General features: G+C 41.7%; 1 pseudogene; it reads right to left on the bottom strand.

Annotated features, from left to right (window-relative positions):
- Nucleotides 1-20,715: 20,715 nt before the first annotated feature.
- Nucleotides 20,716-21,343, bottom strand: LOC112611137 (annotated as a pseudogene).
- Nucleotides 21,344-21,689: the final 346 nt, after the last annotated feature.

Genomic DNA, 21,689 nt, shown 5'->3' with positions numbered 1-21,689 from the left:
AGGGGTGGGCCACACCTTTGGCCGAGTTGTATTTGTATTGAGGGTTAACTTTGTTTTCTTCTCCTGGAAACTCACTTGATTTTTAATACTTGCTCTTTGCTGTGGCTGCTGAGATAAGTCTTAACGTTTTCATTTCACACAGTGAAAATGTGTGAAAAGGAATACTGAATGGCAAAAGTTTAAAAAAAAACAATGAATGTTCTATCAGTTCTATCAGTTGCTGGGTAATTGCTGGTTGTTAAATCTTGGCTTGCCCAAATCCCAGGAGAGAAAATATCCTGCCGTATCCTGAACTGTTCAGTAGATGTTCTTTTTCCCTTCATCCTGTTCTTTCGCCTGGTCAGATTTCCCATCCCACCTACCGGAAAGCAATGACTTTATTCAACAAACTATAAATCCATTCACACCAAGACGTTTGGGTGCTGACATGTAGGTAGATCGGCAAGTGGAAGGGAGAAGGTTTGGAATTAGAGCAACCTAAGTAGTACTGTCCTGTGTGACTACAGCAAGTTGGTTACAGCCTCTCTGAGCCTCAGTTTCCTCATTAGTAAAACTTGGCAGTCGGTGGTGTGCTAGGGCCAACTGATGATACCTGGTTGCTAACATTTCAGAAATATAATTAGCAGAAAAATTAAACACTGCTATTATTAAAAATCTTACTACATGAACTTACAATAAGATTATATTAAAAACAAAGGTTATGGCCGGGCGCGGTGGCTCACGCCTGTAATCCCAGCACTTTTTGGGAGGCCGAGGAGGGTGGATCACGAGGTCAGGAGATCGAGACCATCCTGGCTAACACGGTGAAACCCCATCTCTACTAAAAATGCAAAAAATTATTCGGGCGTGGTGGCGGGCGCCTGTAGTCCCAGCTACTCCGGAGGCTGAGGCAGGAGAATGGCGTGAACCCGGGAGGCGGAGCTTGCAGTGAGCCGAGATCGCGCCACTGCACTCCAGCCTGGGGGACAGACCGAGATTCCGCCTCAATAAATAAACAAACAAACAAAACAAAACCAAAAAACAAAGGTTACAAATCTCAAAACTCTTCATTTTCTAATTATTTTATTATGTTTTATCATTATCTGTGCTCTTAAGGTTATTTATGTCGTATCTGTATACGGAAATATTATTTAGTGGTGTGTTACTGCACATTTTCCCAACTCTGCCTTCAGTATGGCATGTTGATTGCTTGAAATCAGCCACTATTGCAGTATTTACACCAGGGAAATTATCAAATGCTACAAAGCAGGTTTACACTTATTGTTGATTGTCTCTGCACTTAAGAAACTGATAGTGAAAATGTTAATGAAGATTAAATTTAAGGCCGGGCTCAGTGGCTCCCATCTGTAATCCCAGCGCTTTGGGAGGCTGAGGCAGGCGGATCACGAGGTCAGGAGTTCGAAACCAGCCTGACCGACATGGTGAAATCTCTACTAAAAATACAAAAATCAGCCAGGTGTTGTGGCCCACACCTACAATCCCAGCTACTCAGGAGGCTGAGGCATGAGAATCGCTTGAACCCGGGAGGAAGAGATTGCCACCATGCCCTGCCAGGAGTAGTCTCTTTAAGTGGGAACCAGTGAGATGGAGAAGTGCTTATTCTTTTTTGATAATCTGGCTTATTTGGGCTTTTTTCATGACAAGGAAGCAAGGCCTATTAAAGGGGCCTCAAGCTCTGGGGGTCAGGGTGGGGCAATGCCATCAGTAGACAAAACTAGGACAGAATGGCATCAGAATTGAGGCAGGGCTAGGGACCAGCTGCTCTCCCCAGCTGTCTTTCTCTCAGGTCTCCTGCTTTTTTCTGGACAGTTTTCCTTTGTCTACCAGCTTTCTTCAGATCCTTCATAACTTGGGCTTGTACGTGGCTTTCTGGTTGGTCTCTGTTTGCAACATACTTTGCTTGCTGTCCCCTGTTCTTTTCTTGTGGTGGAGACGGGCAGGACTGAACCATACCAGAATTCCCATGGTCTCTGGATTCCGACTGGGTGTGACTAATGAGTGGGCCACTAGAGCAAGGGGAAAGTGAGCGATGAGGATACTGCCTGCACTCCTCTGCTTCTCTCCACCACTTTGCCTCTCTGGCAGTCTCTGTATCCCTCCGAGGCTACAGCTCCTGCTGAGGGGCGCTCTTGCACATTACTGGGTCTCACTGAGCTCCAGTACCACTATTTCTGCCCCCTGCTCCTTCATGCCCAGGTAGTAATGGCTTCCTGCTGCTGCTACTTTCTGGATGGCTGTACCATCATTTGCATGTTCTCTTAACCCTGTTTACATTCCTGCAAACAGTCTTGGTTAAAGTCTCTTTCTTTGAACTATCTGTATCTTCTGTTTCCTGCTGGGACTTTAAGATATAGTGGCCGTCAATGGGATTCATGTTCTTCAGTTCCTGAGGACCTTTCCATCTTAATTCTCACTGCTCACTGGTGCCATTTCTCCAAGGTTTCCATTTCAGACTCCAGATATTGAGACTTTGTTTTGCCTCATTTGTTCTTCTTATTGCTGGGTTGGTTGGAGCTTGTGGGAAAGCCATGGATGGTCTACACCTGGGTAAGGTGCCTGTTCTTGATCCAGTCGGTGGCTGGAGGAGGAATCCTTCACATAGAACAGGGGCTGTGGCTGTGTGGTTTCCCTTAAAGGGGGTTGCAGGCTGGTAGGGACCAATTGATTTCAATCTACTGCTTTAATTCTACCTTCCCAACATTCGTGTAATTTAACCCTGACTTGGACTTCTGCCTTTGGTAAAGAAAATGATATATGGTGAATTTTTATTTAACTTTAATAAAAGTTAAGAATTATTTTCTAGAACCAAAGGGCTATATCCTTTCTCCTCTATTTCCAACTCTATGCTCCATTTCCCCTTTTCTAGTTTATTTTTCTTTCATTTCTTGTCTTCATAAAACAGTGTCATGTTTTCCTGAGAAGTAATTTATGCTGTGAGTTGGAGGCTGAGGAAAGGAACCATTCTAATTTTCTTTTGCCAATCACCTTTTTTTTCAATCCTTTTTCAATCACCTGTGAAGCTTGGTGTCCACAGAGTACCAATTCTCACCAAAACAGAACTTTACTATTGTTATTATAGCATAGGACTCACAAGGAAGAATTCTGATGTGAGAAATTTATGACAATCTGTATTACATATTATATCATATATCACCATTTTATTTAATTAAAATTTATTTTTTAAAAAAACCTCATCTTTTGCTTCCAGGAAACTGAGAAGAATATTAGGAAAATAAAAATGAACATAGAGTTCATTTTTAAGCCTCTGTATTTCTTGCATTCCTCGGTTCATAGATAATGCATGAACAAAAAAGAGACTGCTCAGAATTCCGGAAATACTGTTCTGATTTTGTTTAGAATAGCCAGGAGATGACCTCCTTTGAAAGAAGATTCTAAAGAATTGTTGGATACATAACACTTTTATGTTTATCTCATCGTGTAAGCGTGAAGCAGTTTTAGGGGCTTACATATTCTTAAATAGTCATGCCTCATATGTTCACTTCAGTCAGAGGCTGAGTGCCTATGTTTTTTATCTTTTACATCCCAAATCATTCTTGAATCTGGCCTAACACAGATGTCACAGGATGTATTGCTCATATGTTAATACAACATAGGATAGCAGAGAAATATCCCCAAGCATGACCTTCTGTGGTTCCTTTACAAGAGCAGTTCTTTTATCAACACATGTGTGTTAGTCTGTTTTGTGATGCTATAATAGAATACCCGAGGCTGGCTAATTTATAAAGAAAAGAGATTTATTTGGCTCACAAGAAGCATGGCACCAGCATCTGCTTGACTTCAGGTGAGGGCCAGACGTGGTGGAGGTCAAAACATAGTGGAGAAGGTCACAGGGAAAGTGGGCACGTGTGAAGAGAGGACAAAACAGGAGGAGGAGCCTCACGTTATTACAGCTCGCTTTCATGCGAGCTAATCCATTCCTAAGAGAACTATTGCAGTCCTGACAGAGCAAAAACGAACTGCCTTGAGAATGGCACCAAGCCATTCATGAAGGATCTGCCCCCATGACCCAAACACCTCCCACTAATCCCCATCATCCTACATTGCCGCACTGGGGCTCAAGTTTCCACGAGTTTTGGTGGGGACAAACCACATCTAAGCCATAGCAACATGACATATATTCACAATAGTTGTGATGTTATCAGATACTCACACACCAAGCTGATTCCTCATTTGGACATGAGTAGGGAAATTTATTTTTAAAACTATTTTTTGGGCCGGGCGCGGTGGCTCAAGCCTGTAATCCCAGCACTTTGGGAGGCCGAGACGGGCGGATCACGAGGTCAGGAGATCGAGACCATCCTGGCTAACACGGTGAAACCCTGTCTCTACTAAAAAATACAAAAAACTAGCCGGGCGAGGTGGCGGACGCCTGTAGTCCCAGCTACTCGGGAGGCTGAGGCAGGAGAATGGCGTAAACCCGGGAGGCGGAGCTTGCAGTGAGCTGAGATCCGGCCACTGCACTCCAGCCTGGGCGACAGAGCTAGACTCCATCTCAAAAAAAATAAAAATAAAAATAAAATAAAACTATTTTTTAGTAATCTAGATAAGTCTGGTCCCAGACAAATAGTGTGACTGGAAGGGCAATGAGAAGCAGTCCTTGATTCATATATAAACACAGAGCTGGCAACCGAATCCATTTGCTATGGCAGCCAAAGTCTGGGTCTGGATGAGAAATAGGTGACGTTCTCATCCTTCTTGCTATATGTAGAGATGGTGGGGGGAGCATTTTTTTTGTTTTTTTTTTGAGAGGGAGTTTCGCTCTTGTTGCCCAGGCTCGAGTGCAATGGCTCAATCTCGGCTCATCACAACCTCCGCCTCCCGAGTTCAAGCAATACTCCTGCCTCAGCCTCCCAAGTAGCTGGGATTACAGGCACCCGCCACCACGCCCAGCTAATTTTTGTATTTTTAGTAGAGGTGGGTTTCACCGTTTTGGCCAGGCTGGTCTCAAATTCCTGACCTCGTGATCCGCCCGCCTTGGCCTCCCAAAGTGCTAGGATTACAGGCGTGAGCCACCGTGCCCGGCCGGGGGTGACATTTTTTTAAAAACTTGTTAAATTGTTGGTTTAACTAAGTTGCTTATTTATTAAGATGCTATTGTTTTGATTAAGATGAACTGTAATGAGGCATTAAACCCCATCAGTTTATAGCAACATTAATTTTTCCAAAGATGGGAGATTTACAGAAATGTGAGTAGGTTACTTTACCAAAGGTCCATTCTAGTTAGGCAAAAAAGGCTTCTAATGACAGAGTAAAGATGATGACTAGTATTTGTTCTGGGCCAGTCCAATCTGGGAAGACCAGTGCCCCAACTATATTTTAGACCACTCTTGCCATTATACCTTCATCGAGGGACTCTGAGAAGATCTCGAAGGACAGAGATATAGGACAGAGAGCCAGGGAAAGAAGCCTAATCATATGATACATAAAACATGCAATTCACCTACAGATGTACTTCCGGCTTGTAGTACTGCTATATTTGTGTTTAAAAGCACAAACATTCTGGTAAATTCTATTTTGTACAATTTCCATCAAAAAAGGAAAGAAATACATGGTATATTGTGTATTTACATATTTCCAGTGTATGTGCTATATTCCTAACAGAAGAAGTCTTCTTTTTGAGTAAGCATTGATGAGAAACAAATCTTGTACTTATAATTTTACACATTCAATGACAAGAATAATTTTCTTTTTTTCTTTTCTTTTTTTTTTCTTTTTTTTTTTTTGAGGTCGGGGGGACAGGGTCTAGCTCTGTTACCCAGGCTGGAGTGCAGTGGTGGAATCTCAGCTCAATGCAGCCTTGACCTCTAGGACTCAAGTGATCCTGTACCTCAGCCTCCCAAGTAACTGGGACCACGGGCACATGCCATCATGCCCAGCTAATTTTTTTTTTTTTCTTGAGGTGGAATCTTGCTCTGTTGTCCAGGCTGGAGTGCAATAGCACAATCTCAGCTCACTGCAACCTCTGTCTTCTGGGTTCAAGTGATTCTCCTGCTTCAGCCTCCCTAGTAGCTGGGATTACAGGTGCCGGCCACCACACCCAGCTAGATTTTGTATTTTTAGTAGAGACAGGGTTTCACCATATTTGCCCGGCTGATCTCAAACTCCTGACCTTAAGTGATCCTCCCACCTTGGCTTCCCAAAGTGCTGGGATTACAGGTGTGAGTCACTGCACCCATTCAAATTTGTGTATCTTTTTAAAGGATGGAGTTTCACCATGTTGCCCAGGCTGGTCTCAAACTCCTGAGCTCAAGGGATCCACCTGCCTCAGCCTCCCAAAGTACTGGGATTACAGATGTGAGCCCCTGCACCCCACCAAATAATTTTCCGTAGATCGGTTTCTGGCTCTCTACATTTCAAACTCTTTTTCTCCTCCACTAGCATATGCTGAGAGCTGTAGAACACATTTATATTGTGATTTGACCTCTGGCCCTACATTTTCTTGTCATGATGTCCAGTGAGTCAGCACTGTAGGAAGTGGAAATATTCCTGAAAGCCACTGGGAGAGCCATTGAGCAATCCCTGAACCATTAACAGAAGAGACTGTGAATGACATGAATACATCCCACTAAGCCCAAGATAACTGTATTACAACCTCACTCGCTCAGCCAGACCCCTGAAGACCCAGTGCCTCTTCAACACCACCCAATGTGAGATGAAATGTGACAGAAGGAGAGTTCCAGTGGAAAGACACTGTGAGTGGGCGCAACTGATTAAGGTTAATTACTTTCTTTTACAATTTTTACACAAATGCAGGACCATGTGAACACATTGCTGGCCTCTCCCAGCCTTGGAGGGGAAAGTGGAGGATCAGGAACTTAAGTTTCATCTTTGCATAAACCTACCTCTTGTTATAAGTACTCTGTCCAGACAAGGGGTGAACTGAAGGTTTGTGTTTCCATGGCCCCTCAGAAAGGACATATTTCATTTAAATTTAAAGGCCTACTTAGGGCGATTATGGTTTGGAATTGTCTTAGGTAAAGGATTTCCTTTTTTCTTTATATTTAAAAACGATTGTGCAGGGTCCTTATCATCGGGACTCATTTTCACCCTTCCTTCCTTCCTTCCTTCCTTCCTTCCTTCCTTCCTTCCTTCCTTTCCTTCCTTCCTTCCTTCCTCTCTCTCTCTTTTCTCTCTCTTTCTTTCTTTCTTTCTTTCTTTCTTTCTTTCTTTCTTTCTTTCTTTCTTTCTTTCTTTCTTTCTCTCTTCTTTTCCATGTTTGTTTGTTTGTTTATTGGAGATGGAGCCTTGCTCTTGTTGCTCAGGCTGGAGTGCAGTGGTGCCATCTTGGCTCACTGCAACCTCTGCTCCCCGGGTTCCAGCACTTCTGCTTCAGCCTCCTGAGTAGCTGGGATTACAGGTACACACCACCACACCCGGCTAATCTTTTGTATATTAGTAGAGATGGGGTTTCACCAGGTTGCCCAGTCTGGTCTTGAACTCGAGCTTAGGCAATCTGCCCGCCTTGGTCTCCCAAAGTTCTGGGATTACAGGCATGAGCCACTGTGCTCGGCCTAAACGTTTATTTTTAATAAGCCCCAAGGAAATCTTATTCCTAAATTAGCGAGAGACTGTGAGAACTGGCCTACCTTAGAGATTTGCTGTTATTATTGATGGGGTCCAAGACACGCTACCCCAAATATGGAAACTTGGAGGCCACTGTCTGACCTTCTCCTATCTTTATGTGTGAGAGCTGGCTGTAAAAGAATTCTTTGACATACCTCTCCTGAAAGTAGGTCATAAGAACCTCATGTGACAGGTGTCCTGCCCTAAACCCAGAGGAAAGGAATAAAGACATAGTGATGCTAAGAAGAGTCTGATCAAACAGGCCTTGCTAAGTTCCCCCAGTTTATTACTGCTAGATCATATCCCCTTTGTCCAATTATACTTTTACATGACTATCCACTCTTTATCAAACCTAGGCATGAAAACACAGTTTTCTCTATTTCTTTGGGTATTTATTTCTGAAGGCTCTCGTTTCAAGTAGAACTTGTGTTAAATAAATCTGTTAAGCTTTTCTCTCATTAATCTGTCTTTTGTTATAGGAGTATTAGCCATGACCCTTGTGATGGGTGAGGCAAAGAAGTTACTTTTCCCCTCTAAAGTATTAAATGAGATAATATGCCAGCACTTAAAAAGGGCTCAATTAAGGGTAATGGCAGGGTAAGCAGTTTATTGAATGAGCTGGATTGGTAGGATTTAGGAAATAACTATTTTCTTCTACCACTTTCTTCAGACCTGATGTATCTGCTTTTCCTTTCCCAACTCTGGAGAATATTTTTGGACGATCCCTTAGTGTCTCTATTCACTTTCATGAATTAATAAGCAATCTCATTTTCAGGCTACAAAAAGCCTTGGAAAATAATAATATCAAACTTCATATTTTTTTCATGTACTTTGGAGCTTCTCTCTTTTATAATTCGAGTCTGAAAATTAACTAGGGGGTGGCGGGCAGACAGCATGCCCAGTTTCTTCATTCTCCTGTCCTCCACTTTCTCCCCACTTACTGTTGTGATTTGTTTTTTCTTTTTGGATGGAGTTTTGCTCTTGTTGCCCAGGCCAGAGTGCAATGGCACGATCTCACCTCACTACAACCTCTGCCTCCCGAGTTCAAGTGATTCTCCTGCCTCAGCCTCCTGAGTAGCTGTGATTACAGGTACATGCTATCACCACGCCTGACCATGTTGCTATTTTTGACTCCTTCAATTAAGGCACAGGGATGGGGAGAGCTACAGTTGAAGAGTGATGGTGGGTGCTACTGGAATCTGTAGTTGGGGCTTTTCATGTGACAGATGTCCTAATGATGGCTTCCTTTCTGGGGGCTTCTATGACTTCTGTTTCCCTGATTTAGATGATACCCATTACTTAGAATCTTTCTGCTGGTGGATCGCCATACTGCCACATGTGGTCCTCCTGGACAAAGTCCTTTTGGGATAACTTAAGCTCAACCATCTTGGCCTACCAGAGACAAAAGAGAAGCTGACTCCTATAGCTCCTGGTGTCCCTAGCCTTTTACATTTTTATCAAGACAGTGTTAGCTAGTCCCTTGCTTTTAGATGTATTTTAGAAAGGTTCAGGCAACATTCCTTGTCACCCTCCAAACTATACAGTATATGTGTGCAATTATGTTTTTTCTAAGTCCTACTCATTTATCTTGAAAGGAAGAAGGGTGTTAAATTTATGAGAGTCCATTGATTTAGACTGAGCCCCTGCACCAGGTTCCAGCAGACCAAAAAAGAATGCAGTCACTCATGCTCGAGTTCCACATCCCCAAACTGAAAATAGGTTGTTTAATCTGACCTTCTGAGAAATCAGAAGATGATAGCCAAATCTCCGATCAGCCCAGTTTTAGCCCACATAATAAGGAAGTTCCCTCTGCTCTAACCCTTACAAGGAAAGTAATCTGACACTAACCAATCTGCTTTTTTGTATTATACTATTTCCTTGTTCCTGCTCAAGCTGCCTTTTAAAAAAGGACTGTTTTTCCATGTCCAGCAGAACACCTGTCCAAATCTTTAGATGGGGTGCTGCTTGATTCATGAATTGCTAATAAAATCCAATTAAATTTTAGATTGAATTTGTTGAGATTTTGTTTTTTGACAAAGGAAACACACAGTTCGCTTGCCACTCTCTTAGAAGAAATCCTCTCTTTGCATTTTATTTGGTTTTGCCACTGTCCACTTTTCTTAGAAGAAGATGTGGGCTGAAGAGGGGGAATGAGTTTCAGAGTACAGAACCAGTTTGGGACCACACTGGTGCCCTAGGAGCTGGTACCTAAGTGTGGGCACCTAAAACCTGGTGTTCTCTTCTTTGGCGACCTACTCAGAACTATGAGACAACAGGAAGAAAAGTAGTTATTGTTATAATTTGTGTAGTCATGGTTTGGGCCACTTAGATCTTCAACTTTTTTCCTAATGTATTGTTGTTTTCTCATTCAGCCTTGCCATTTTTCATGCAGAAGAGCTCTAATGCTAAGGTACCTCGATTGCAAAGTTACCCCACCATCAATCGAGGTGGTACATCAATGTGTACGCCCACAACCACATGCCCAGTCTCTTCAGTTTATGTTACTATCACTGTTATCATGGGATCTATGCAGTCAATTGTTCACGATAGGCACTAAAGCAGGGAGGTAATAGTTTGGGATAATACTGAATTTCCATGTAATAACAATATACAAACAAAGTCTTAGGTTCCTCATTGCTATCAGTGAGAGTCCTCACCTGCTGAGCCTGGAAACCACACCAAAAGAAGACTAATTTCCTCACTAGGTTACATGTTGGAGGAATTCGGGAAGAGGGACTTCATCTCAGAAGAAGACCCTACCTTTTCAAGAGATCTGCTATAACATATAAGCAGAATGCAGTGAATAGGGGGAAAGATAGGAATATAAAGTTGGATTGGAAAAATAGCTAGAACAAATTAAACTGGGAACCGGTACCTTCTGACTAAAAGTACCAGACTCTATATGGAGATATACATGGCCAAGGAAAATTCACAATGCAACATTCTAAAGGCTCCCCGGAGATCTGAGCGTTAGAGGATGGTCTAGCATAGGCTAAAGTGATTAAAGATCAATTACAGAAATCTGTCAGGGAACTGAGTACAAACAAGTTATGCTCTGGAAAGAGCATAAATGCCATAATCATTACCTTGGGAGACAGAGAAGCTCTGAATCAAGCCATCAAAAGAAATGTCTTCCTGGAGAGCAAACTTAATTAAACAGAAGGCGAGGCTCCTGGAATCTGTCCAGCATCAGAAAAGAACTGGTCCTGCATTATCCAAGCCGAGAGGATGGACACTGACTTCACACCATCCATGGATCCGGTTCCAATCCAAATACACCTCGTGTTGGGTGTGGTGGCTCATGCCTGTAATCTCAACACTTTGGGAGGCCAAGGCGGGCAGATCACTTGAGCTCAGGAGTTCAAGACCAGCCTGGGCAACATAATGAGACCTCATCTCTACAAAAAAGTCAACAAAAAGTAAGCTGGGTGTGGTAGCGCACACCTGTAGTCCCAGGCTGAGGTGGCAAGGTCATTTGAGCCCAAGGAGGTCAAGGCTGTGGTGAACTGAGATTATGCCGCTGCATTCCAGCCTGGGTGAGAGAGCGAGACCTTCTCTCCAAATAAATAAATAAATAAATAAATAAGAAGAACTGAAACACAAATACAACTCACATGTTCTTGTGAGGTATTGGAAATCTTTTCATCCTGTGAACCAAACAGTCTGCCTTCAAAATTAAAGGGAACTTGCTGCAAAAAGTAGGGCAATGGGAAGCAAGCTGACATCCTTTTGAATATTTGCATAGGCTCAGTTCCCAAGCTAAGCAAATGCCACAGACTCCCTGGGGGGAGGTGGCAAGAACAGAGATGACGGTGCTAAGGTACCTCGATTGCTAAGTTCCAGAGACACAGAGCTAAGCAGCACTAAGTGTACTTTTAGATGACAAAGGGCTGGTAGATGGCTAAAATTAGGGAAACCACATTTAAATATTTGCTCACCGTTGTTGTGGTCATCGGGGGGTAGAGTATAGATGCTGCTTGTTTTGCATCATTAACTGTTTCCTCTTGTTACACTAGTGTTTTTGAATTAATATGAGCAAAATAACAGTAAGATGTCACCATCATTAGTTCTTTGTTTTGTGGGCCAAGCCAATTTTTGGTGGCTATCCTCCATGGCCTTTGGTGTTTGTCCTCTTGAAGAGTATTTTGGTACCTGCTATGATGTGTGCACCAAGACAAGCCATGCATTTTGGGTGGGAATGGCTCTAAAGTTTGAATGTAATCAATCATGTGGCCAGAGTCTGGGTCATCCCAAGAGTTCTGATGAGTGTGAAGGGCTCCTGGATATCCAGTGACTCCTTAAATATGTGTCAGCCTGTTTTATTGGCTTACTATGTCCTTTAAAGTGCTCAGAATGTGTGCCAGTCATGGTGGCTCACACTTGTAATCCCAACACATTGGGAGGCTGAGGCAGGAGGATCACTTGAGCCCAGGAGTTTGAGACCAGCCTGGGCAGCATGGTGAGGATCCCATCCCTACAAAAAAAAAAAAAAAAATTTAGCCAAGTGTTGTGGCGCATGCCTGTAGTTCCAACAACTTGGGAGGCTGAGGCAGGAGCATCACTTGAGCCCAGGAGATTGAGGCTGCATTGAGCTGTGATTATGCCACTGCACTCCAGCCTGGGTGACAGAGTGAGACCCTATCTAAAAAAAAAAAAAAAAATTAATAAAAAAATCAAGTGTTCAGAATACAACAGACAGATGACAGTTTGTCATTGTCTTTCTATAACAAAAATATATAGAGCTTTATCAACACCTTATGGATCAGGATGCTTACTTCATTTTTAGAACTATAGTTACAACTTCCAACTACCTTTTACAAAATTGTGGCCAGTTGTTACCTGCCTTGACATGAAGTTATTTTAGATTTGCTAGTATGAGCCTGGTCGACTCTTAGGGAAGGTTTTGTTTTGATCAAAGTCTGTGGAAGTCTACTTATTCTATAGGACAATTTGGCTCCCCTGGTGTGGGGTTAATTTCCACTTAATGGGAGCTATGTAGACAGCTTGTAATGCAGTCCCAGGAAACAGGACTTTTCTGAAAATCATGTTGAATCAATCAAGCAGTCATGAAAATAAAGTTGAAAAGCAAGAATTGTTATTGGAACTGCTTTTTCTTTTTTCTTTCTCTTTTCTTTTTTTTTAATTTTATTTTATTTGAGACCGTGTCTTGCTCTTGTTGCCCAGGCTGGAGTGCAGTGGCCCGAATTTGGCTCACTGCAACCTCCACCTCCCAGGTTCAAGCGATTCTCCTGCATCAGCCTCCCAAGTAGCTGGGATTACAGGCATGCACCATCACACCCAGTTAATTTTTGTATTTTTAGTAGAGACAGGGTTTTGCCATGTTGGCCAGGCTGGTTTTGAATTCCTGACTTCAGGTGATTTGCTTGCCTCGGCCTCCCAAAGTGCTAAGATTACAGGCATGAGCCAACATGTCTGGCCTGGAAATGATTTTTCAAACAAGGTAAAAAACAGAGCTTTCATACCCTCTCTATTATGTATACTTATCACTGTTTTGTTATGAATTACAGTTCGTCCTTGAAAAACAGGGGTTTGAACTATGCAGGTCCACTTATGTGTGGATTTTCTTCTGACTCTGCCACTCCTAAGACAGCAAGACCAACTTCTTCTCTTTGTTCTCCTCACCCTACTGAACATGGAGACAACAAGGATGAAAACCTTTATAATGATCCACTTAATGAATAGTAAATATATTTTATATTCCTTATGATTCTCTTAATACAATTTTCTTTTCTGTAGCTTACTTTATTGTAAGAATACAGTATGTGACATGTATAACATACAAAATATACTGTTTATGTTCTCAGTAAGGCTTCCAGTTAAGAGTAGACTATTAATATTGAAGTTTTTTGGGAGTCAAAAGTTATATGAGGATTTTCAATTGCACAGGGGTCAGTGCCTCTAACCCCTGTGTTGTTCAAGGGGTCAACTGCACTGTCTCACATTGTCAGCCAAGAGAAAAAGAATATGTTAACATCAGGGCTATAGCCTCTGGAAGAACAACAAAAATGCTTTTTGAGTTGAGAAAATAACTTCAGATACTACTGCAATTCCTCAGAAGAATTAAGCCAGAGTGCCAGGTATATTAATCAAGTATCAGTGAAAGGAGTACTGAAGTTTTCTAAAAGGAAAAAAAAAAAAAATGATCAAGTAGTTTTTAGTTGGCAGTTGGGTAAACACTCAACTGCCATTGGGTTGGCCATGTTTAACACTAAATATTGGAGGGAGACCTAATCTAGGCCCTGGTGCAGTGGGGCTTTAATGTGCAAGCACAGGAAAGAATCAGTCCCTCCCTGGCATAGGAAGGAACATAATCTAAGACCCAAAGGTTAACTCGACAGGCTGGGCACTGTGGCTCACGCCTGTAATCGCAGCACTTTGGGATGCCAAGGTGGATGAATCACCTGAGGTCAAGAGTTTGAGACCAGCCTGGCCAACATAGTGAAACTCTGTCTCTACTGAAAATATAAAAATTAGCCGGGCGTGGTGGCACACGCCTGAAGTCCCAGCTATTCAGGAGGCTGAGGGAGAAGAATCACTTGAACCTGGGAGGTGTAGGTTGCAGTAAGCCAAGATCGCACCATTGCACTCCAGCCTGGGTGACAGAGCGAGACTCTATCTCAAAAAATAAAAATAAAAAAATAAAGATTACCTCGACAGAACCTTGACTCCAGCCCCATTCTGCCAGCTCAGCACCGTGGGTAGGGAAGCACCCACTTCTCCCCAGGTGAGATTAAGGGTATAATCCTCATGACCAGGATTTATTCCTCATACACTTGGCTGTAAGAGGTTTCTATGGCACTCTGCCTTCAGGGGATCCACCATGGATGAGTTATTCCTTACTTCTTAAGTGTCATTTGCTTGTTTAATTTTGTTTCATCTGTTACCAATATAGAAGGAAGCAATTCCATAGTTCCCTTCCCTTGAGTTTACACTATACTGCTGAGTTGGTTGAATACAATTTATTCTGAATGATTTCATAAAATAAAATAATAATTTGTATTTTACTTTGGACATAAGATGTAATTTGTACATCTGATATTCTGAGAATACTTAGCATTTCAAATGAAAGCATAAAATCATAACTGGTTGAACTTTTGGCGAAGTCCTAAAGGACTTGTTAAGGATGGTGACTATAGGTTTTTAGGACGTATTCAATCAATTCTTTAAAAGAATTTATTGAGATATAATTTATGTGCCGTAAAGTTTACCCATTTTAAGTGTACAATTCAATTTTTTTTTTTCAGTGTACTTCCAGAGTTGTATAACCTTAACCTAACTTTGGATTTTCTTCAACTCAGAAAGAAACCCTGTACCTAATAGCTGTCATTCCCATTCTTCCTCTCTACTCTTTTCCTTTTCCACCCCTAGGCAACCACGAATCTACTTTCTCTCTCTGTCTTGATAGATTTGCCTATCTTGGACATTTCATTAACTAATATCATACAACATGTGATCTTTGTGAGTGACAGTGGTTTCTCTTATTTAACTTTTCTTTTTCTCCTTTCTTTCCTTTCCTTTCCTTCCTTCCTTCCTTCCTTCCTTCTTTCCTTCCTTTGGCTTTTCTTTCTTCCTTCCTTCCTTCCTTCTTTCCTTCCTTTCGCTTTCCTTCCTTCCTTCCTTCCTTCCTTCCTTCCTTCCTTCCTTCCTTCCTTTCTCTTTCATTTCTTTCTTCTTCATTTTTTTTTTTGACAGGGTCTTGCTCTGTCACCCAGGCTGGATTCACTGGTGCAATTATAGCTCAGTGCAGCTTCAAACTCCTGGTCTCAATTGATCTTCTTGCCTCAGCTTCCCTCGTAGCCAGGACTATATATCAGTGCCACCACACCCAGCTAATTTAATTTGTTTATTTATTTATTTATTTTTGTAGAGATGGGATTTTGTCATGTTGCCCAGGCTGGTCTTGAACTCCTGGCCTCAAGTAATCCTCTTACCTTGGCCTCCCAAAGAACTGGGATTGTAGGTATGAGCCACTATGCCTGGCTTCGTTTAGCTTTCCAATCACACATTCTTTCCATATATATTCATTGAGCTTCTATTATTTACGCTGTGGTAGAGGTAAATAAAACACTCTTCCTTCAAGGAGCTTAGAGTGGTGGTTCTTGACTCTGTTAGACCCAAAGGTCCCTCATTTTTTTAAACAAATATTTTGTAAAATTTCTTTCACAATCTCAAAATAAAATTCGCATTTAAAATGACATGCTTATGCAGAGAATTTAAAAATGAACATTATCCTCAGGGGCTGGGAGGAGGGAAAAATAGAGAGTTGTTTAAGGGGTATAGAGTTGCAGTTTAACTATATGAAAAGTTCAGGAGATTGGTTGCACAACAATGTAAATATACTTAGCACTATTGAGCTGTATATTTTAAAATGATCACTATGGTGTCTCACATGTTAATTTCCAGGCTCAATTAGGCAGAACTATAATGATGTAGTCAAATGCACTCATCCAATAAAATAAATAAGAAATAGAGGTCATTTCAAAATAAGAGAGGAAAAGGAAAGAACAGAGGCATATGTGAACACCAGAATAGAAATAGTTTAGGAGAAACTAAAACAAACCACACTGGTTTGTATATGATAAGAGAACAAGATGAAAACCTTTAATTGAAGTAGGGAAAATGTCCAAGACAAATTATGGGCATTGAAGGGAGAAAATAAGTTGGGTATTATTTAAAAATGAAGGATAAAATAATTCTATTGTAACACATGGTATGGATAACAGTATCTCACATAATGTCTTAAAATCCCACAATTTATTTAGTTATAAGACCAGTCTCTAGAGCTTAAAAATACATGGGTGACCATTCTCTGATAAGCAATGGTGAATAGAGTAGACTGGAAAAAGAAACCATCAGACAAGAGGCTCTAAGAGATTGTGCTCTGGGGACTCCAAATGGTAGAGAAAAAACAAGTAGCCAAAAAATAAATATATAGTTGATATGGTTTGGCTGTGTCCCAACCCAAATCTTATGTTGACTTGTAGCTCCCATAATTCTCACGTGTTATGAGAGGAACACAGTGGGAGCTAATTGAATTATGGGGATGGTTTCCCCCATGTTCTCTTGGTTTTCCCCCTTGTTCTCTTGGTAGTGAATAAGTCTCATGAGATCTGATGATTTTATAAGGGATTTCCCCTTTCATTTGGCTCTCATTCTCTCTTGCCTGCTGCCATGTAAGATGTGGCTTTCGCCTTTGGCCATGATTGTGAGGCCTCCCCAGCCACGTGGAATTGTGAGTCCATTAAACCTCTTTCCTTTATAAATTACCCAGTCTCAGATATGTCTTTATTAGTAGCATGAGAACACACTAATAACAGTTTCAAAATGTAATTATCATAGCATGTATATCTTATCATAGTACTTTCAACTTAAACAAATATATGCTAATAATATTAGATATTTGAAAACAATATCTTGTATTAAAATTCAGTGACATGTCTGTTTCCTAGGTCTATGCTTCAGTATTTTGTACAGAGCCTATGAAAGTTCGCTTAAAATCTCCTGTCACCGGTTTGCAATTGATTTTCATGACATTTGCAGTAAGCATTTTGAAACCATCCTCAGCTATATGTGTAGTAGGAATGCTGCCATATGGCCATACCACTCTGAACCCACCTGATCTCATCTGATCTCAGAAACTAAGCAGAGTCAGGCCTGGTTAGTACTTGGATGGGAGGAATGCTGTCATAATTTAGATTATTTTCTTTTTTTTTTTTTTTTTTTTTTTTTTGAGACGGAGTCTCGCTCTGTAGCCCAGGCTAGAGTGCAGTGGCCGGATCTCAGCTCACTGCAAGCTCCGCCTCCCGGGTTCACGCCATTCTCCGGCCTCAGCCTCCCGAGTAGCTGGGACTACAGGCGCCCGCCACCTCGCCTGGCTAGTTTTTTGTATTTCTTAGTAGAGACGGGGTTTCACCATGTTAGCCAGGATGGTCTCGATCTCCTGACCTCGTGATCCACCCGTCTCGGCCTCCCAAAGTGCTGGGATTACAGGCTTGAGCCACCGCGCCCGGCCAATTTAGATTATTTTCAAACAAGTGGGTGAGAAAGTCTTAGCTGGATCCCAGATCTTTTTATAACGACTGATTAAATCATACGTTATCCTCAAAGTTCAATTTTTCTCTTTTTATAGGAGAGGCACCATACTGAAATCAATGAACTTTTCTTGAAAATGCTGGCAAAGATATTCCACATCTGTTTGAAACCACCCAATCTGGTATTGTAAAATGTTAATGGCTCTTTAAACCTAATCATCACTGCATCCAAATGAGAGCAATGTATTTCTGAGTCCGTATCTTTTAATCTACCCTTATGTCAGATTATGCGGCAAAGCTGAAAACCATAAAAATTATCATTGAGCAAGTGCAATGGATTGAATGTTTATGTGCCCTTAAAATTTAAATGTTAAAGTCTTAACACCCCTGGTGATGATATTAGGAGGTGGGTCCTTTGGGGGTGATTAGACTATGAGGGCAGAGCCCTTATGAATGTGATTAGTGCCCTTATACAAGAGACTCCAGGGAGATTCCTCACCCCTTCTGCCATGAGAGGACACAGCAAAACGGCGACTATGAATTCGGAATAGGCCCTCACCAGACACAGAATCTGCTGGCACCTTGATCTTGGACTTCCCGCTCTCTGGAATGGTGAGAAATAAACATTTGTTGTTTTTATGAGTCACCCAGTCTGTAGTATTCTGTTAGTAGTCTGAAAAAACTAATCTGGCAAGCTTATTTTAAAAATATTCTATTTATTGATTAAGTCATGAGAATTCCCTATGCTATAATGAGATTGAGCTCCTTTCCTTAAAATGTAAGAAGGACCTCATTTGCGCTGTAGCTCTACCTTTGCAGTGGATGGGACCGTGCCCTCCTTAGCATTAGTTGTAGGAGGAAACCTGACATCTGCTACCTCCTGATGTGAGGAAATATGAAGTGTAAGCATCACATGTGATTCTTGCCAAAAATGTTTGATGTGAATCTAATGAAATCTGTAGAGCTCATTCCGTATTTATGGGGAAGAGAGGGAGGAATAAGTTAAATGGCACCGTGAAGAGACAGTCAGAAAAATTCAGAATTTGGAAATTCAAAAGGACAACTGGCTTAGTAAAAGTCAATTTTATAAAAATGATATTAAAAAATAGGGTCAAGAAATTTTCTAGCTTAAAATAGAGTCCTGAGGCACAAATGCAATTGATTTTTGTTATTGTCAAAAGGTATTTTGGGGACAGTTGGAGACGTTTGAAAATGAACTGGGTATTAGATGACATTAAATAATGATTCTGAATTTTTTTTTTACTCATGGTACGAAAGCATTTAATAAGTGATGCATCAGTGTAGAAAAACACATCACTTGTAGCTTGTCCTTTAAAAGCAAGATAACCAAGTGAAAAGTCAGTACAGATTCTTATTGTTATGTTTCGAAAATCAAAGGTACACGTTAAGAATTGAACTGCTGTGATTTTTCTTCTTTCCAGAGATGACATACATGTTTTCTGGTAAGTAATATTCTACCACACGTTGCACTAAGCCAAAGCAGACAGATGACTAGTAAGGGCGTTTACGATTTCCTACTCATACTGAGCTAGACCAGCAGCGGAGCACTGTCTCTGTAGGAGAGATTTTGACAGTAAGAAATGGCAGAGTCCCTACCTAACCCTGAGAACTCAGCAAACTTGTTTATACAGAAAGTATTTTCAGTTAACATGCAAACACACAAACATGCTATAAGAACAGGATACCTTTTAGTGTATTTCTAGCACACAGCATGCATTCATAGGTGCCCAGTAAAATAGGAATGAACGCCAACGTAGAAAGCATTTTTGCCTTCATAACATTCACTAAAAAGCACACGGTATATAATACTTTAATCTTTAAGTGGGTAATCGTGGAAGTTCCAAAATCATATCCGGGGAAAGGAGACATTTAATGGCGGTCTTGCAAGATCGGGTGTCTGATAGGCAGGCACACCCAGGGCAGTCACAGCAGGTAATTTATCTCCTAGCACGCAAGTCCCTCCCCAAGTTCCTCACTGGTCGAGTATTATGAGACTACAGTCTTTCTGGATATTGCCTAAATTGCATTATTCCCTTATAAGGTCATAGCCCACTCCCTTCTCTGCTTAAGTTTTGAATTCCCTAACTGCAAGGCTACTCAGGCTACTAGTTTAGCCTGAGAATTCATCTATACAAATATTTTCCAAAAATAACACTTCAAAGAGACTTCTGAAAATAGTGGGACTACATCAGGACCAGCAGAAGACATAGTCACACAAGGACTTCAAATGTTAAGACCAGGAGTTTTCACAGGAGTTTAGGTAAAGGACATCTCTTTCAGTTGATTCCTCCAGCCAGGACAAGCTGTGTTCACAGGAGATTCAAAAATCTCAAGATGGACAGCTGGCTGGAGTAACACCCCAGATAAACATTAAAAAACCTCCCTGAGGCTGAAGAACTGAAACTCTGACTGATGTCAAAAATGAGATGCAAGTGCACAAAAAATTTATGCAAAGCCTGCTGGGATAAAGAGGGTTCATGATGGTGGGTTTTGATACACAAACATGGATGCTGGGTTGAGGAAGGGCCCCCCACGGGGTGGAATGCTTGACATGGGCTTGCTTACAAGGTGCCTGAGTCAGAAGCACCTGAGAGAGGTACCTACTTGGGGAGGGGAGGAGTATTAGAGTTAATGAATACAAGAAGGTGATTAGGTCGGGGTCGTGGGGGTCGGGGGGTAGGGGTGGCTCACGCCTGTAATCCTAGCACTTTAGGAGGCCGAGGCAGGCGGATCACTTGAGGTCAGGAGTTCAAAACCAGCCTGGCCAACATGGGTGAAACTGAGTCTCTACTAAAAATACAAACAAATTAGCTGGGCATGGTGGTGGGTGCCTGTAATTCCAGCTACTTGGAAGGCTGAGGCAGGAGAATCACTTGAACCAGGGAGGTGGAAGCTGCAGTAAGTTGAGATTGGGCCACTGCAGTACAGCCTGGGTGACAGAGCAAGACCCTGTCTCAAAAAACAAACAAACAAACAAACAAACAAAACAAACAAGAAAAACCGAATAAGATGTTTCAGGATAAATAAGTCCAGGAGGGTTAGGTCATGTTGACTTTTACCTATCAATGCTTAATGTGAATGAAGAGTTGCAGAACAGAATCAGTTTTTCCGGGATATGGTCTGTCATCATGAGCCGAGCCTATTGAACTACTGAGCCTGTGACATTGAGAATGATCCCATTCATTGTCTGGAGATAGGTCCCAGTGCTGCAGATTGTTCTGGGAAGCTGGCATAGAAGATGATTTGCACAACGAAGTCTCCACTAAACCACGGCTTAAGTCCAGTCTCTGGCCTTCTTTTTCTGCTCTGCAGTCCAGAAACATTTCTTTAAAAGCTGGAGAATCTGTAAATGTGAGCCGCATTTGGAGTACGCCACCAACCACTTCATCTTCGTGGTGCTGTAATGTTGTGAAAGCTGCCATGTTAAAGCCAAGAATTTGCTCCAGCAATTGTTCTTCTATATACTTTTCTGCCAAAGAAATATATTCGTTAAAAATAGGTATGTAGGTGAGTTTATTGTCTTCGGTGTCCTCAAACTCCTGGTAGTAGTTGTTGATGAAATTTCTCTGTAATAACTGGAAGTCTTCATCCATGATAACGTCCTCTAAATATCCAACCACAGCATCAAAATGGGCATCAGAGTCAGAGAAGAAGGGCACAATGAAGCCTTCTTCTAAAGTACCCATGGTTGGTGCCACCGCACCCACCCAAGTGAGCTGGCCCATTGGGTCCCTATGGTTCCTAGGGCACAGAGGTCGGCTAGGGGAAGGCTTGCCCAGGCTGAGGCCCACTCTTGAATTTTTTAAGGTATAGTAATAACATTGTGATTATGCAAGAGAATATCCTTATATTTAGGAGATTCATGGTTAAGAACTCAGAGATGAAATAGCATGGCACTGCATTTTACTTAGAAATGTTTTAGTCAATTATACAAACATACAGGAAGCAATTATAGCAAAATACTTGAAACTGCTGAATGTAGGTGGCAGGCATATGGGTGTTCCTTGCTCTAATCCAAGGGTGTCCAATCTT

The sequence above is a fragment of the Theropithecus gelada genome, chromosome 17, assembly GCF_003255815.1.
Source record: "Theropithecus gelada isolate Dixy chromosome 17, Tgel_1.0, whole genome shotgun sequence".
In the NCBI taxonomy this organism is placed as follows: domain Eukaryota; kingdom Metazoa; phylum Chordata; class Mammalia; order Primates; family Cercopithecidae; genus Theropithecus; species Theropithecus gelada.
This window is presented reverse-complemented; position numbering and strand designations above follow the sequence as displayed.